The 13,354-nt window shown below is 38.3% G+C and overlaps 1 protein-coding gene across 4 annotated transcripts in view; it reads left to right on the plus strand.

Annotated features, from left to right (window-relative positions):
* The first annotated feature begins 513 nt into the window (after nt 1–513).
* The window catches only part of CLOCK (clock circadian regulator), a 153,301-nt gene continuing 140,460 nt past the window's right edge, over nt 514–13,354 (plus strand). For 3 of the 4 annotated variants that reach the window (XM_015560091.1, XM_015560092.1, XM_006757798.2), the window contains exon 1: nt 515–620. The gene's annotated coding sequence lies outside the window, so the exon portion shown is untranslated. Of the gene's footprint in view, nt 621–13,354 lie in introns of all 4 variants that reach the window. The other variant, XM_006757797.2, reaches the window with a different exon arrangement.

Genomic DNA, 13,354 nt, shown 5'->3' on the forward strand with positions numbered 1-13,354 from the left:
GGGGTGGAGGGCCCCGAGGCGGCGCGGCGTCTTCTTTCCGTGACCCCGCGCCTCTCCCGCCGCCCGCGATGCCGGCGTCTAGGCGGCCGGTCCAGCGCCCTGGCCCCGGTGTGACATTTCCTAGGCGCAGCGCCGCGGTGCTTTCATTCCCGAGTGTTTTGCGGGTTGGGAGTCCTGTCGATGTAGAGCAGAACCCCGACGGCGGTTCTCAACCTGTGGGTCGCGACCCCTTTGGCAGTCAAACGACCCTTTCACAGGGGTCGCCTAAGACCATCCTACGTAGCAGATATTTACATAACGATTCATAACAGTAGCAACATTACAGTTATGAAGTAGCAACAAAAACAATTTTATGGTTGGGTCACAACATGAGGAACTGTATTTAAAGGGCCAGAAGGTTGAGAACCACTGTGCCTAAAGGGCAGGGTAGGCCTCTGACCAGGCAGGTGAGGGATCGGGTCAGGTGGTGCTTGTGATTAGTGTGCCACACTTTGCGACTTGAAGGCTTTTTAAACAACCAAATTCTTCTTTTACAGTAAAAGAAAAGCACAAGAAATAAAGGAACTTTTACTGTCATTGTTGACTCTGCCGCCGACACCCCAAGTCCCCCCCCAGAAAAGGTAATTTCACTTGACGATTGCATTCTAATTTGTAGTTTTAAGTGTCAAGAGGAGAACATTGTGGAATGTTTTCCCTCTCTCTCTGGTTGAAAAACAAACATTCTAAAAAGGATATAATTTAGATAGTAAGTTGTTTTCTTTGAAAGTTATCCTTTGGGACACCTCAAATTTGGTTTGTTTTAAAACCTTGGGGGGAAAAATGAACTCAGGTGTCCAGTTGTTGAATAGCACACCGTTAAAGGTTAGCCCAGAGGAAGATGGTGAAAGCTGTGGTGGAGCTCGTCATGATTAGCTGTGAAATAAGAGTAAGGAAGCTCTCTGTGTACTGACATGGAAAGACTTCCAAAGTATGTTATAAAAGTGGGGGGAAAAACAACCGCCAAGGTGTAGGGCAGTGTGAGTGATACGCTGCTGTATGTGTTAAGGGAGGGGTGGAATATGAACATGCGCTTGTGTTTGCTTTTCTAAGGATAAAGGAACTCTGGGAAGATACTTGAAACTAGTAACGATGGGGGAGGCAGAAGTAGCAGCCTGAGGAGGGGACGATGAGAAATGAGATGTACACCGTTTTAAAAATATTTGTGACTATATTATGGGTTCATTAACTAGATGAAACAAAAATCCTGTCCTCCAGAATAATTTTCTCAATGATTTTTGTCGGCTTGTCTCTCTTCCCTAATTTCTGATGATTTTGGCCGTTTTCAATATGACTACTTTTAATATTTTTTAGGAAAATGAACCAAATTGAAAGAAAGTTTAGAATAAGTTGGCTCTTTTATACATTAGTTTTTAAGATGTTGACGTCACAAATTTAACTTTTGAAGATGTTTAATCATATTTTGCTTTGCTAAAATATATAATGACATTATTTACATTTGGCATTATAGCTGGGTTATGCTGTTTTCAGATTAGTTTTTTGTCCCCCCTCCTCTTTTATCAGGAGTCACAGTTGTATAAAATTTTACTTTTTTTTAAACTCAATAGTTGCATGACAAAACAGTTGGAAAAGATGAATACTCAGTTAAAATAATAGAATTGATTGTCCAGTGTAGTTTGCTTTTCAGATTAGGAAACATTTTTATCTTAAGGAGATAAGACATGAGCCCCAGTAAATTGTAAATTTGTGTGTGTGTATGTGTAAGTCTTAATAAAAAATTAAAATAAAACTGAGACAGTGTTCTGGTAGTGCAAAAACCCAAAATTTTTATTACTTACAGACTGTTGTAAACATTGTATTAAGATTTTTTAGATCTCTGCCAGCCTAACCTTTCAGTTTAGCTTATATTTGAAGAGAGGATTCGTAGTTAGAGAGAATGGATATAATTTTGAGGGGGTGGTACTCAGCTCACTCTGGTGGCAAATATTGTATAATCAAAGTGATGAATATTGAATAGTGGGTGACAGTTGCTATGAGCATTTCTGTTTCTTTATCAATATTCCTTTTTATCTAATAGGATAGGATAATTGTTATTTCTGTTTGATCTGTAGGTCTCTAGTAGTCCAAAATGGCATTTTTCTTTTTGAATTCTATGTAGATCTATTTAATCTTTTTGAAAAAATAAATTAACATTTCAGAATTTTAATATTATAGAAGTTGATACTCTTGAAAAATTAAAACAATAGTGTAATACATGGATGGGCAAAAGTAGGTTTATGTTGTGAGTAAGAGAAACGCAGTTTACTCTTGTATTATTCATTTATTTTTGTATTTTCCATAGGAACAACTGTAAATGTACTTTTGCCCACTCCTGTGTAATAAGTGAAAACCTCCTTTGCACAGTTCTACTTCTCACATTCCGCCTCAGAGATAACTTCTGTTAACATTGTTACATAACCATATATATGTATATATTTAATCCTCACCCAGGGATATGTTCATTGATTTTAGAAGGAGGGAGGGAGGAAAGGAGAGAAAGAAACATCCCATGTGAGAGAGAAACATGGATTGGTTGCCTCTCATCCGAAACTCACACCTAGGTATGTGCCCTGACTGGGATTTGAACCCAAAACCTTTTGGTGTATGGAACGCTACAACCAAATGAGCCACGCTGGCCAGAGTCCTTATATATATTTTTTTACTGCGCATTTTCAAATATAGACGTTTCAAATTTGAATTGTCTTGATTAATATTCTGTTCTGCCCATTTATGTCTCTTCTGTGGGCTATGTTACTACCCACAGGACAGGGAGATGATTTGGAGTGTGTCAGAAAGTTTCACATATGATTTACACCTTAGGACATACACATCTTTTTACTTGCGAGGACTTGATTTGGGGTGCATTGGCAGAGTTTGCAGTGCGGTCACTGATGAGCTTTGATGTAGAGCAGTGGTTCTCAACCTTGGCTGCACATTAGAGTCACCTGGGAATCTTTTTAAAATCCTGATTTCTGGGCCTCATCCTCCGGAAATTCTGTTTCTTTGTTACTAATGTTGTGGCCCCACCCCATAACAAACAGAATTTCCGAGAATGGGGCCCAGAAATCAGGATTTTAAAGATTCCCAGGTGATTCTAATGTGCAGCCAAGGTTGAGAACCACTGGTGTAGATTGAATTCAGGAAAAGGACTTGGATTCCATAGCTTTTATAGGATTCTAGAGTCCACCTTCTAGGGTTTTCACCTGGCCAGTAGCTCGCAGGTTAAACTTTGATTTTATTCTCCTGTACTTGCAGACCACTAGAAAGTCCCGGGTTTACCTCAGCCTCTCCAGGTCCTCTGAAGTGATCTGGGGCAGACTCTGTCTGTCCTTCACTAAGAGACATTGTTGACTTGGATGGAAGGAATCCGGCCTTTGAAGGGGAAAGGGAAGAAGAGGTCTTTTGGGAAGTTTGTGCATAGCAGCCAACAAGTAGTATGCAAACCCGACCCACCCACTGTTTTCCCTGCAGAGAGAACACTACTGGTTTTGTTTTTTGCTTTTATAGTTCCAGAGGTTTTTGTTTTTAAACCAAGCTACAATGAATTGCTAAGCTTTAATTCTTTTTAGGTGACAAAGTCTACAGAAAGTTCAGAGTATTAATCAAGACTCTCTAAGTTACGCGAGATACATAGAAAGACAGGTATAATTGACTCTGTCCTCAATGGGTTTGAAATCTAGTAGGGTTAAGTGAGTATGTACATATTGATTATAACACAATTTAGGATATGATGGATTCCAAAAGAAAAACATATACAAGGTTTGTAAGGGTGCGACTGTTTCCATCTTTTATTTGGGGGGACATGTGGTTTGGAGTATATCTCTCAACCTTTTAAATAGTTACAGAAGGATAGGACAAATTTTAAAAGTTCAAATCTTAGCTCTTAAGGAATAAGGAAGTAAGGCATTAAGTTGCATCCTTCTAGCAGGCATTTATGTGACTGATTTTATTTTGGTTGTTTTGTTTTTATTTCCCACTGGAAAGAGCCATTTAATGCTTTATTTGATAATTATACAGCCTCTCAGATTTCAGGATTTTTAGAAATATTAAATCAGGAAGTTAATTCTGCCAGTCAGCTATTGTCTGTCATCTAATATTACAGGCAGTGTTAGTGTTAAAAGTAAATTGTTTCTTCCTATCACATTTCCTTTTGTCAGAGCACATATTTAATATACCTTCTCCTTCACATTTTAACTTCCAGTGCTGTGTCAAATAAAATATTTGTTTTATTTTAAATATTTTAAACTATGAGGGCAAACAACATGGTAAAAGGTCAATCATCGTTCCACATTATAGCAAAACTACCCCTTTATTGTTTGTGTCTATTTACTTCCAGTTCTCAGATGCCTAAAGTAAAAAAATTTTAAGTGTAGTTTTTTGTAGCCATTGCACCAGTGAACATTGCTTTTTCTCCTTTTCTGAGTATAAAATTCTAGATGGAGTTGTATGAATTATTTATAGAATACTTTTAAGTGTCAGAGCAATTAAATCTTACTAATTAACTATAATTATTATAATGGCATTAGTATTTATAGTTCCTTTACAACCATTTGTTAGTTGTTTTTATAGCTCTGTTAGGTGAAACTTCTGTAAATCAGGTGGATAAGATATTCCTGTTTTGCTCTACGATTTCGATTATTCAAATGCTAAATTAATGTAAATGCATCCTCATAAGTATAATTTCAATTCTGAGTTATTATTAGTTTTAGGTGTGTATTTCACAAAGATGTTGTTCTGCTTATTTTAAGTTTTAGAAATCTACAGAAACTACTTGTAAAAATAAATTTTTTTTAAAAATATATTTTATTGATTCTTCACAGAGAGGAAGGGAGAGAAACAGAGAGCCAGAAACATCAATGAGAGAGAAACATCGATCAGCTGCCTCCTGCACATCCCCCACTGGGGAAGTGCCCGCAACCCAGGTACATGCCCCTGTCCGGAATCGAACCCGGGACCTCTCGGTCCTCAGGCCGACGCTCCATCCACTGAGCCAAACCGGTTTCGGCAATAAAAATTTTTTTAATCCTCACCCGAGGATATGTTTTTTATTTTAGAGGGAGAGAAAGGACAGAGAGAGAAAAATTTGTTAGAGAGAAACATTAGTCAGTTGCCTCCCATATGTGCCCTGACTGGAAATCAAACCTGCAACCTAGGTATGTGCCCTGACCAGGAATCAAACCCGCAACTTTTTGGTGTACAGGAAGATGCTCCAACCAACTGAGCTACCAGCCAAGGCTGTAAAAAATAAAATTTTATGAATTGCTTTTGACTTATAGGATACTGTTTAGAATGTCATTTACCTTTTACTGTTAAGAAATATTTTATTTTTATTTTTACATCAATAAAGTCAAATAGTATGACAAAAATTCCCATCTTTTTCAAAGAGGCATTTAATCAGGTACTTAAAATTTTAATTCTTACCCCAAATAGTAGAAGATGAAAATATAGGTTGATTAACGATTAAAAAACACACAAACAATCAGAAATGTGTATTGTATTAATGAGGGTTAAACCATATGCCTAGGCTACGAATTTATCATTTGTATTAAAATATGGCTTTGTCCTGCCCCTGTGTGGCTCAGTTCGTTGGGCATCATCTTATTCGCGGAAAGGTTGCCAGTTCCATTCCCCATTAGAGCACATGCCTGGGTTGCAGGCTTGATCCCCAATAGGGGGTGTGCAGGAGGCAATGAATGGGTGTTATGCTCTCAGATCGCTGTTTCTCTTTGCCCCTCTCCTCTTCTCTCCCGCTCCTTCTCACTTCTTCTCTCTCTCAAATCAATAGAAATATCTTTTAAAAAAACATGGCTTTAATGTGAATACTTGCCTTTCTTTCTTAACTCCCTCCCCCTTATAAAAATAGTGCAACCCTAATGTAGAAACCTAGGAAACACACATAAAAAGCATGAATTAAAATTTTAAGATAACAGTGAAAATCCCACCACAAAGAGATGCTATTGTTAACCTTCTAGAATACTTTCTTCCTGCATTTTCTTTAGCCATTATATAAGTATATGTATACATATCTATACTAATAAAAGAGTAATATGCTAATTAAACCGGGAGCCTTCTGGACTTCCTTCCGGACAAAGCCATGGAGGCGGGGCCGAGGCAGAGGGGGTTAGGGGCGATCAGATTAGCTGTGAAAAAAAGAATAGGGAAACTTTGTGTGTACTGACATGGAAAGATTTCCAAAGTATGTTATAAAAGTCGGGGTGGGGGGGCGGGAAATAAGGTATAGGGCAGTGTGAATGATATGCTACTTTATGTGTTAAGGGAGGCAATTGGGGGCGAGCAGGGGATAAGAGGAGGCACCCAGTCCTGCTCCTCAGTTACGGAAACTGGGCCCCAGGGTGGTGTTTCCTCCAAGGAAAAATATGGAATACGAGTGGTATATTATCATCAGCCTAATGGGGGCGAGCAGGCTGGCAAGGGGGGCAGTTGGGGATGATCAGGCTGGAAGGGTGTGGCAGTTGGGGCAATCAGGCCAGCAGCAGAGTGGTTAGGGGCAATCAGGCAGGCAGGCAGGTAAGCGGTTAGGAGCTAGCGGTCCCGGATTGCGCGAGGGATGCAGGCCAGGCTGAGGGACATGCCCCCATGCACGAATTTCGTGCACTGGGCCACTAGCCTATATATATATATATAAAAGCCTAAGCAACCGAACGACTGAATGGTCCACCGGTTGCTATGTTGTGCACTGATCACTAGGTGACAACGCAAGGATTGGGCTTCCTCCTGTCTGGATTGGGCCTGCTGGGATCGGACCGCAACTGGCTATCCGACATCCCCTGAGGGTTCCCGGATTGTGAGAGGGTGCAGGCCAAGCCGAGGAACCCCACCAGTGCACAAAATTATCCTATTGAATAATTATCCTATTGAAATTGTGGACTGGGCCTCTAGTAGACACATAATGTTACAAAATGGGCTCATAATGCATCTGTTGTAGTGCAAAGTACTCTTCACTTAACAGTGAATCTTGAACATTTTTATGTTAGTATTTTTCTACAACATGATTAATTTTAATAGCTATGTAGTATTCTCTGTAATTTACTGATCTTTTTCTGTTGAACACTTAATTTTCTAATTTTTAAAATAATGATGTCACGCCGAAACCGGTTTGGCTCAGTGGATAGAGCGTCGGCCTGCGGACTGAAGGGTCCCAGGTTCGATTCCAGTCAAGGGCATGTACCTTGGTTGCAGGCACATCCCCAGTAGGAGGTGTGCAGGAGGCAGCTGATCGATGTTTCTCTCTCATTGATGTTTCTAACTCTATATCCCTCTACCTTCCTCTCTGTAAAAAATCAATAAAATATATTTAAAAAAAAATAATGATGTCACTTTTAGAAGCGACAGCATTGGTCATGTAGTGTTGATACTTGATAAAAATTTCAATAGGATAATATTCAGAAGAATTAGAATTCAAGTAGAATGATACTATATAGCTCACAGATTAAACAAATTTTGTGCTTTTTTAAAAAAATGCCACAATTATATAATAAATTATTAAATAATGATTCATAATAATGAATCTCAGATTTTTTTATAATGATGTATTTTTTTTCTAAAGTATGTTTTACTTTGAATTATATTAAATTAACCTTGCATTTCAGGAGCATAAATCATTTGGATAGCAGTGCTCTTGAACAAGTCTAAGTAATGTAGGAGTCTGTAAAACAGTCTGCATTAAAAATTTGAGCTTTCCCATTTTTTACAGTAGTTTAAGTCCAGTAGAGAGGTTTTTGATTGCTCTAAAACACTTCCTTAAAAGGAAAATCTAAATACCAAGAAAGAATCCTGTGTCATCCAAAGAATTGACATCAGCTTTGTAACAGGATTTCCGTGATATTTTATTCAATTTCTAGGTATCTGTATCCTTCAGTTTAAATGGGGGAGAAAAACTATGTTAACTATTTTCAAGATAGATACAGTCTTAAAGTTTAGTGCAATAGTTTTAATGTCTATTTTTGGAAGTTATACATTTTCTCAGGTTTTTATGATTACTTTTGATAGTGACTGCCTTTTGCTTTATCTTTTGTCATGAAATTAGGGAATTTTAAAATATTTATTATTCCTTGTATTCTCAAAGACCTGACCAGATTGTTAAAATATCTGGTTTCATTCTAAATATATTATTATTTATAGTAATAGAGATAAACTATTTTAACAGGATCTTAATTACTTATGTCTATAGCATGGTGTAGTGATTAAGAGTATAGGGCTAAAGGTAGCCTGCTTAGAATCCAAATGCTGGCTCTTCTGCTTATATGAGTTTGGACAAATAGTACCTTAATTTCTCATTTATAAAATGAAGATAATTTTAGTTCCATATATTCTGTGAGGATTAATGAAACAACACATGCAGATTTCTTAGAACAATGAGCATTTATTACATAGTTAAGTGTTCAGTAAATGTTAGTCATTATTCCTTGTTTCATTACTTTTATACTGTGTATCAAACAGGGCTCTTATCCTTTTTGTGGAGGGATTGTCACAATTTAAATGTATTTAAATAAGTTGCTTAGAGTTTTGTATTTATAGAGAGAGTTTGGGAGTACTTGACCTTTTTATGTGACTTATAATAATAAAGTTCTAGAACATGTTTCCATTATGCATGGTATTGTATAGTTTTTTGAAAACCCTTTGCCAAGTACAGTTTTGGTTCACAAAACTGATGACTATTGTAACTGCAGTTTTAAATGAAATATTAGCAGTTATTTAGGAAAACCCCCCAAATTAAAATGAAAACTGTTAGGACTTAAGTTTTATTTTACAGCTTTAACTTATATTGTTTAACAGGAATTCCACAAATATTTATTAGAAGCAAGAAGCGATATGAGAGGAACAGTAGTTAATGGAAAAAGCTATTTCCAACTAATATTTTTTGTCTCCATCAGAAATGGTGACAATATAATATAGTTGTAATTATAAAGGTGTTAGTTTCACCAGTAGAGTTTATTGTGTGAAATATGTTTATTCCGTTTGTCTTCTTTTTAAACTTGATCATATTCTATTTTTCTGTACGTCTGTTACTTTGTGCAAGCTGATCTTTATTAAAATTTTTAATCTGATTTTTTTCTTTTGAAAAAATAGTTTTGTGGTTTTTATAAAAATTAGTCTTGCTCCTTGGAAAAGAATTACAGTACCAAAACCTACAAAAATAACCTATGAAAAACATAACTTAAAATCTTAGGAATAAATTCTGTTAATATATTCTTCAGCATATTCTAAGGCATTTGTGTGTATGTGTATGTACATGTACATGTTACAGCTTTATATATAGCAAGTGGAATATACAGTTTTGTAAACTAGTTTTCTCTCATGTTTTCTGGATGTTTTTGCTTATGACTAAACTAGAGGCCCGGTGCACGAAATTTGTGCATGGGGAGGGGGGGTCCCCTTAGCCCAGCCTGCACCCTCTCTAATCCGGGACCTCTCAGGGAATGTCCAACTGCCGGTTTAGGCCTTATCCCCAGCAGTCGGACATCCCTCTCACAATCTGGGACCAATGGCTGGCCTGGTTACCTCTCACTTCCCCTCTCTGCCAGCCTGGTCGTCCCTTACTGCCCACACCCTGCCAGCCTGGTCACCCCCAACTGCTCCACCTGTGAACCTGGTTGCCCCATGCAACCTGCTGTTTGGTTGTTTGGTCGCCCCTCACCCCCTGCTGGCCTGGTCACCCCATGAAGCCTGCTGCTTGGATGTTTGGTCGCTCCTCACTAACCCCCCTGTGGGCCTGGTTGCCCCACGCAGCCTGTTCAGTCATCTGTTTGGTTGTTTTGGTTGCGACAATCACTTAGGCTTTTATATATACACTGGAGGCCTGGTGCACAAAAATTTGTGTACTCGGGGGCGATTGGGGGTCCCTCAGCCCGGCCTGTTCCCTCTTGCAGTCTGGGACCCCTCAGGGGAAGACCACCTGCTGGCTTAGGCCCGTTCCCCGGGGGATTGGGCCTAAGATGGCAATCAGACATCCCTCTGGTAGCCCATGTTCGCTTTCATGAATAAGTGTCAAACAAAGACATTCTCAGGTGAAGAAAAAGCGCCCCCCCCCCCACGCAGCCTGCTGCTGAGTTGTTTGATCATCCCTTACTAACCCCCTGCCGTCCTCATCCCCCCACGCAGCCAGTTTCGTCGCCCATTCGGTTGCGATGTTCGCTTAGGCTTTTGTATATATAGATAGAGCTATTTATTGTTTTTATCTAGTTTTAGTCTTTTACTTTGAGTATTTAGTTCATTTACATTTTTGCTGATAATAGTTGAGTTTATAACTACTATCCATTTTGACTTTTCTTTGAGTCATGTGTTTTGCATTCCCTTTTATACTTAATATGTTTTTTCATTTGTGCTAATAAAATTATTTTTATTCTGTATTTCCCATTATCAGCTTATTATACTAGTCCTATATAATAAAAGCCTAATATGCTAAGTGTCTGGCAGTTGGCCATTCAGCCCATCAAAGCACAGTATGCTAATGATATGCTAAAGCTGCTCAACTGCTTGCTATGACATTCAATGACCACCAGGGGGCAGGCACTCCAACTGGTAGGTTAGCTTACTGCTGGGGTCTGGCCAACTGGGACTGAGTGAGATTGGCTGAATGCTCTGGAACCCTCCTGTGGTCCCTCCCTGGCTGGCCAACCTCCTGCGTCCCTCCCCGGCCCTGATTGTGCACCCGTGGAGTTCCTCAGCCTGGCTTGCACCCTTTCACAATCCAGGACTCCTCAAGGGATGTTGGAGAGCTGGTTTTGGCCTGATCCCGCAGGCCAGGCTGCGGGACCCCACTGATGCACATAGTGATGCAATCGGCTTCTAGTATATTATATCACTATATCTTTAGTGGTGATTTCAGAGATTACAAAGCATACTTAATAGTATAATACAAGTTACTTGTACCATTCCCCAATAATGCCAATTCCTTACACTTAACTCCTATTCTAGTCTTTTTGCATTATCATTCTGCATTTTATTTATACACTAGAGGCCTGGTGCATGGGTTGGGTCCCTAGGCCAGGCTGGTGATCTGGGCTGATTAGGGCCTTCTGGCTGCTGGCCGGGCCTTCCTTCCCCAGCTGCTGGCTGGCACCTTCCTTCGTTCTGTGTCGCCCCCTGGTGGTCAGCGCACATCATAGTGAGCAATCGAATTTCCGGTCTCCCAGTTGAACTCCTGAGGGGACACTTTGCATATTAGCCTTTTATATATATAGGTATTTTAAACTCTAGAAAACATTATTAGTTTGGTTTTGAATAGGCAATTTTTGTTCATATTTATCCTTTCTAGAGCTCTTCCTTCCTGTATTTTTGTGTTTCTATCTGGGATAATTTTCCTTCTTTCTGGATAGCTTCCTTTAGTATGTATATTAATACTGGTCTTCCTACTGACAAATATTTCCATTTTTTGCCTGTCAGAAAACATCTTAATTTCACCTTTTTGGAATAATATTTTCACTGGGTATAGAATTCTAAGTTGGTAGTTATTATCTATCTTCATTTTAAAAACATTTCATTGTCTTCTGGCTTTTTGTTGAAGTTAGTTACCAGTTTTATTGAAAGTAATAAAACTTGTAGTCTTGCTGAGAATAATGTCTTTTGTGTTTATTTGGCAACTTTTAAGACTTTCTCTTTTGTTTTTTGTGTTTTTTTTTGGGTAGTTTGACTAGGATGTGTTGAGGTGTGGTTTTCTTTGTAAATATTTTGCTTTACGTTCATAGAGCTTTTTAATCTATAGCTTGATGCTTTTTAGTTTTGTAAAGTTCTCAATCATTACCTCTTCAATTATTGCTTCTACTTTTTTTCCTTTACGTGTTCTAATAAAAAAAAAATTGTTACATCCAATGATCACGTTCCACATGTTTCATAAGAATTTTTTTTCCCTCCTATACTTTAGTTTGGATATCTTCTAATGACCTATTTTCCAGTACACCAAAATTGTCTTTTTTGTCCAAGTCCATCTATTGTGTTCTTAATTTTACATTGTAACTTTGAGTTCTGGAATATCCATTTAATCCTATTTTAGAGATTTTTAATAGATTGCAATTCTCTTGAACATATTGATTATAGCTATGTAAATGCTTTTCTATTAATTTCAATATCTGCATTATCCGTTGGCTTACTTACTTTGTTTTTCTATTGGTTATTGGTCATGTAGTTGTATGGTTTTATCTCTTCACATGTTTGCTAAGTTTTTCAAGAAATGTGCCCATTTTATCTAAGTAATTGACTTTATTGATAATGTTGTTTATAATCTCTTATTATCCTTTAAATAGCTTTAGAATCTGTAATGAGCCTATTTATTTGTATAATCTAAAGAAATTCAATATCATCCTTAATATTGGTAATTTATGTGTTCTTTTCCCCTGATCAGTTTAACCAAAGATTTATCAACTTTATTAAGGTTCTTAAAGAATTGGTTTAACAGATAGTAAATCTGTTTTTTCTTTTTTTTTACTTACTTATTTTTGCCTTGATCATTTTTCCTCCTTGCCTTTGCCAGCTCCTAGTGGCCACATGCTTTCCTTGGCTTGAGGCCCCTTCTTTCATCTTTTTTTAAAAAAATATATTTTATTGATTTTTTAACAGAGAGGACAGGAGAGGGATAGAGAGTCAGAAACATCGATGAGGGAGAAACATCGATCAGCCACCTCCTGCACACCCCTCACAGGGAATGTGCCCACAACTGAGGTACATGCTCTTGACCGGAACCGAAACTGGGACCCCTCAGTCCGCAGGCTGACGCTCTATCCACTAAGCCAAACCGGTCAGGGCCTTCTTCCACCTTTTAAAATTTATTTATGAATGATTGACACTATTACAGATGTCCACCATTTCTCTCTCCTTTGCCTACATCTACCCAGCCCTCTTTCCCCGCCTTCACCATACTGTTATCTGTGCCATGGGCTATGCATATATGTCAGTAATGGCAAACCTTTTGAGCTTGGCGTGTCAAAATTTTGAAAAACCCTAACTTAACTCTGGTGCCATGTCACATATAGAAATATTCTTAATTTTTTTTGATATTTGCAACCATAGTAAAAAAAGATTTATACTTTTGATATTTATTTTATATATTTAAATGCCATTTAATAAAGAAAAATAAAAAAAAAAAAATGAGTTCGTGTGTCACCTCTGACACGCGTGTCATAGGTTCACCATCACTATCCTAGTGGGTGGGGCGGGGTATCTCACTGTGATTTTAAAAAATACATATTTTTATTGATTGAACCCGCAACCTGGCATGTGCCGTGACTAGGAATGGAACCGTGACCTCCAGGTTCATAGGTCGATGCTCCACCACTGAGCCTCGCCCGCCAGCCCTCACTGG

Source organism: Myotis davidii, unplaced genomic scaffold (assembly GCF_000327345.1).
Source record: "Myotis davidii unplaced genomic scaffold, ASM32734v1 scaffold173, whole genome shotgun sequence".
Lineage (NCBI taxonomy): Eukaryota > Metazoa > Chordata > Mammalia > Chiroptera > Vespertilionidae > Myotis > Myotis davidii.